This window comes from Gadus macrocephalus, chromosome 11 (genome assembly GCF_031168955.1).
Source record: "Gadus macrocephalus chromosome 11, ASM3116895v1".
Taxonomy (NCBI): domain Eukaryota; kingdom Metazoa; phylum Chordata; class Actinopteri; order Gadiformes; family Gadidae; genus Gadus; species Gadus macrocephalus.
In genome coordinates this window covers 16855489-16861152 of record NC_082392.1, presented here as the reverse complement: position 1 = coordinate 16861152, position 5664 = coordinate 16855489, and positions in this window count along the sequence as shown.

Here is a 5664-nt window from a genome sequence, read left to right as displayed (position 1 = left end):
TTCAAAGTGCCATGTTGGTAGCAATATTTGTCTGGGCTGTTCAGTCAAATGCCCACAAAAACAAACACGCAACAACGCATACTTTCAGTTTGTATAAAGTGACAATAGTGATCTGCAATCTAGATCGAAAACTTTCAACCCTCACTAAACTCAACCTCGATTGACACAGGCCGATGCGAAAAGTAAACCAAACCCATTTTGTTCACCTTTAATAAAGGGGTGCGTGACAGGTGATCTCAATTAAGAGCTAATCAGAAAGAACACAGCTGTGTTCAAAATCGTTCCCTATACACTCGTTCCCTATTCCCTATATAGTGTACATGATTTAGTGCACTATATAGGGAATAGGGAACAAGAATTCGGACACTACGCTGAACATTTCTAAACGTCATTTGCGTCAGTAAATGCGCCGGGTATTTGTGTGACGCAGACAGATGCGCCCACATCATGTAAACATACCAGGCACTCACGAGGAAAGCTGGAAGTTGTATTGATGTTGAATGTTACATTTCCTTGTTCAAGTATTTTGAAAGCCGGAGACTCCATCATTAAATGTATTCGTTTTCTCGGTTATTCAGCTTCTGCTTCTCCTCCGGAAAAACACGACCGCATTGCGGTATACGGGAGTAACATGTAGGGAACATCGTATGTACCCTATTTTAAGTCCACTATATAGTGCTAGTGCCCTATATAGTGGACCACTGAGAATTCGAAAACCCTACAAAATGGCGTGCACCCTATTTAGTGCACTACATCCATGATATGGAACAATTTCGAACACAGCTACTGATCGGCCATGAGTGAGACGTTCAAAACGAGGATTTAACGGAATTGTTACCATTCAAATTCAAATTTCTTTATTATTGGATAGGGTATGATATCAATGATTTGGGCTTTGAGTAGGCCTATATTTCTTAAATTTTTTCACCCCTTCGCCTTTTGAATATGAAATCTATAATCTCAGCCTCTCTATAATTTGCCCAACACATTTTATTGTTCAAATAAAATCCCATCCTTATTTTGCCATTCATATTGAATCTTTACCGTCTTTCATTGTACAACACAATCATCTAATAATTATTCATAACGCTCTTCCATCTCCTTGGCTGCATTAAGACGAGGCTCGGGTCAGAGCAAAGATCGGGATTGTGAGGGACCGGCGTGGTCGCCCCACGTATCTGGGATACGGCCAACTGGGAATTTCGAGTGTGGGCAAAAATGAGGGCAATGGACTGAGGACGAAGAAAAGGTGAAGTTTTAATGACTCCAAAACAATCACAAAAAAATAGAGCAACGTTTCAAATGAAAAGGAAATGACTCCATCCGTCAGCAAACATAAACTCAGGTAACATAACATAGCCTAACCTAACCATACGTCCTGGCCTCACGTCAAGCCAGCACCACCTTCAGCCCCCAAACACCAAATGAGCAGCCCTTAAATAGGGAAATGCCAATTGGCCCAATCAAGGCCGTATGGGCCAGACCATTAGTTGGGGGGGAACATTCTTCACCTAAAGCTCTTACCATACTGCCCCCTACCGGGACGGAAGACCAACTTTACAACAGCCCAATCTAATATATCTATATATACACACAATAATAATAATAATAATAATAATAATAATAATAATAATAATAATTGCTCTAACGCGAGACAGTGAGAAGGGGGAGGATTTCACCTTCTCACATTTCCCACTGCTCAAATGTCGTCATCCTCTTCCAGCCTGGGAATGGCCGCCCTGGGCCAGGTCAGAGGCGCTACTGGTGCAGTTGCTGGTGCAGGTGCTGGTGCATGTGCCAATGCCAGAGCTGGTGCTGGATCTGGTGCAGGTGAAGGCCTCCGGTCAGCCTCGACATCCTCCTTGAGTTGGTTCAGCTGCATCACCTGTTTTAATGTCTCCAAAACATTCACAAAAAAATAGAGCAACGTTTCAAATGAAAAGGAAATGACTCCATCCGTCAGCAAACATAAACTAAGGTAAGGTAAGGTAAGGTAGCATAACCTAACCTAACCTAACCTAACCTAACCTAACCTAACCTAACCTAACCTAACCTAACCTAACCTAACCTAACCTAACCTAACCTAACCTAACCTAACCTAACCTAACCTAACCTAACCATACGTCTCTCGTACTGGCCTCACGTCAAGCCAGCACCACCTTCAGCCCCCAAACACCAAATGAGCAGCCCTTAAATAGGGAAATGCCAATTGGCCCAATCAAGGCCGTATGGGCCAGACCATTAGTTGGGGGGGAACATTCTTCACCTAAAGCTCTTACCATACTGCCCCCTACCGGGACGGAAGACCAACTTTACAACAGCCCAATCTAATATATCTATATATACACACAAACACACAATAATAATGATAATAATAATAATACTAATTGCTCTAACGCGAGACAGTGAGAAGGGGGAGGATTTCACCTTCTCACAGGGATCCACACATGATAAAGGATAAAGTTATTTATTAGAATAAAGTAAGTATCATGAAATCTGTAAAGGGATTAGTGTAGCGTATGGAAGATTAGAAAATGTGCGATTATATGGTTTGGACAGAAAACCAGTACCAAAATCACAAGGACCGACCGAGCCAGAACGGAGGAAACTTACCCAGACAGACAAAACAAATACTGGGAACAACAAACCATCTTTACCATGTTGGAAATACCCAAACAAAATGCAACAAACCAAACCTGAACAGCAAACCAACATATGTGACCAACCAACTGAACTACTGACCAAACACACAATTCTTGCGACTAGCCTATGTATATGGGCAGTGGAAAGTGTGCTGTGGGGATGTTGAATAGTGTTAACATAAAACAAAACATGGAACCAATCCAAAGGTCCAAAACCTTAAGGAACCACCCTAAACAGAACCCAAGCCCACCTGCCTCTGTGGAAAGAGAGAGAGACTGGCTACAGCCTGCGTGGCAGACCTGCACAGGTGCACCTCATCAGCTGACAAGCCTCTCAGCCCCGCCCACTGGCTACCTGTAGCAGGTAGGCAAACACAGAGGACCCAGCAGACGAAGGAGAGAGAGAGCAGTCACAGCTGTCACATCTGTTGCCTGAAGATTCTTTGTTTGTCTCCAACAAAACCTTCCAAACAGATGAATCATTGGCTCATCCCAGAAGTGTCAAATTACTTTTGTGTGGCAAAACGGGCAGGGTGGTCGTGGACTCCTGAAAAATACTATGGTTGTTTTGTATGTAGAATAAAATGCCATTGTACATTTAAAAAAAAAAAAGGGAAGACTTTCACAATGCAGGATTCTGGGAATGCAGTGATGGAATCCCGATAACACCTGTTCCCTAATAAATGGGCTCAAGATTCTGAGTCTGCCTGCAAGAGGTTGTGTGTGTGTGTGTGTGTGTGTGTGTATGTGTGTGTGTGTGTGTGTGTGTGTGTGTGTGTGGTTCCCAAATCGAGTACTCCGTGGTGCACTAACCGGAAATTACGATCACGACTGCCGCCGTGGCTCCTCCCCCGCAATAAACATCCCGCTTTGAACGGTGAACTCTTTACGCCTAGCAGCTATAAAAACTATAAAAACTACAAAATGACTCTATTAATGCAGGCTATGTGGAAAATGCGCCGACTTTGGCTCAGCCTGGCTCCGCCTCTTCCGCTACATAGCTAAGATGGCTGCCGTTGAGTACGGGGAGTGTCCTTCGATCCACACTTCAGGATTAGCCCGTTTTGAGTACGGCATCCGGGTCCTTGAAGTATACTTATTTTCGCCGGATCTGAATTGGAACGTACTGCGTACTCAAATTTTGGCTAGTAAGTACGGACAGTACGGGTATTGGAACACGGCACAGGTTCGAGCGTGTGCATGGGTTGAATTGCGTGTGTCTCACGCCGAATGCATGAGACATGAGAGCCCTGTACTTACGTGACACAAACCAGCACCGCAAACGTTCTCTCCCGCTTGAGATGACGTCTTTCTTTATAGGTTCATGGGTCTGATTCGCCGATTTCCCATGCTGATATCCCCGGAGATTCTCGGGCATCTTCGACAATTTGGCTATAGATTGTCTCATTACACGCTAAATAATATAATTATAGCCTAATTATATATAGCCTATACATATATATAGGCAATATATATAATTAGGCAATATATATATACATATATATATATATAGCATTTGTGGTTTTGGCATAAACATAACTAGGGTGCACTGTACTATCTGCGCACACCCTTTCTGAAGCCTCTCTCGCTCTCTCTCTCTCTCTCTCTCTCTCTCTCTCTCTCTCTCTCATACCGTTTAGTTAATTGTCTTAGAACACTCCCATTCAGAATGCATTGGTTTACATTTCGTTCTGTGTAACACGCAAAAAGTCGGACTATCGTGCTCTGGAACACGCTTCAATAGATTAACGTTCGTGCGCAGGAGCACGCAATCGCGTGATACCGGGTTGCCTCGACGGAAGTCCCTCCACGGATTGTAGGAAAAGGGCAGTCGGTGGGCTAAGGAGGTGCGTGAGGACTGTGAAAAACGTTTGTGACTGCTAGCAGTCCTAGTTAATTACTCCATTTGCTTTGAATTTATCCAGGGTTTCCTTGCCTCGTCCTCGGCTCTATAATGTGTCGTTTAATGGAGTATCTAATTATATTTCTGTGTATAAATACACTAATGTGCTCCCTATTGTATTTTTACGAAAACATAAACGGTATTCTTAATAACAATTCCCCCGTTTGTCTCTTTTCACACACTAAAGCAAGACATGACATCTCCATCACTGCCTCACACACCTCCCCCCCCCCCCCCCCCCCCCTCTCTCTCTCGCTCTGTTTCATCATTTAACATGCCTGAAAAGACAAGACCATTCATTCTTGTTTAGGAGACAAGATTGCTTTGTCAGATGTACTCTGGTTTTTGTTTTTTATTCTCTCAAGGACAAGTTGGAGAGCGTTCCTCCTTTAGCCACTCGCAGTCTAGCGCGTCGCCTCAGACGAACAAACTAGATCCAGCGCCTACCGTTTGTGTCCGTTTGTGCCGATCGATTTGTGTGTATTGTCGTCCGGTGGATTTAACGGTGGATTTAATCAAATACAAAACAGAAGACCACACAGGGGATCTATGTAATTCAGTGAAACATTGACTGTGCCACACTGGGACCTGAGAGGCATCATTACTCATCAAACACAACTCTTCACAGAACGCCAGGCTGCGTTCTAAAGAACTTCCCTCTCATGTTTTTCTGACCCAAGTATCCGCAGCGTACATCAACGGCATGTGCCGCGGGCCATCCATGCGTCTCTTTAATTCCCAACTGTTTTGTTGTTGTTGTTTTAGTGTCATTCATCTTTCATGAGAATCTAAAAAGAATATCTATTTATTTTTTAACACTATTAACCAAAGCCATTTCCATCTGGTCCTGGACTCAGGAAGCCATTAGAAGCTGATTTCTAACTGCCACAGTGCTGCCGGCGGAGTCGCCCCCCCGGCTGCAGCAGTAATGCCAGCAATCACGCGGGGCGGTGGGTTCTGGGAGAGGGAGAGGGGGGAGGGCGGGGTTGGGGGGTTGGGGGGGGGGGGGATAGGGGGGCGATGAGGCGGCCGGAGCGAGGCCCGTCAAATCAAATCAGCCCTGAAAGGTGGCATTAGGCACCTTAATGGAGATTAAAAGCACTCACAGTCAGCGCTCTG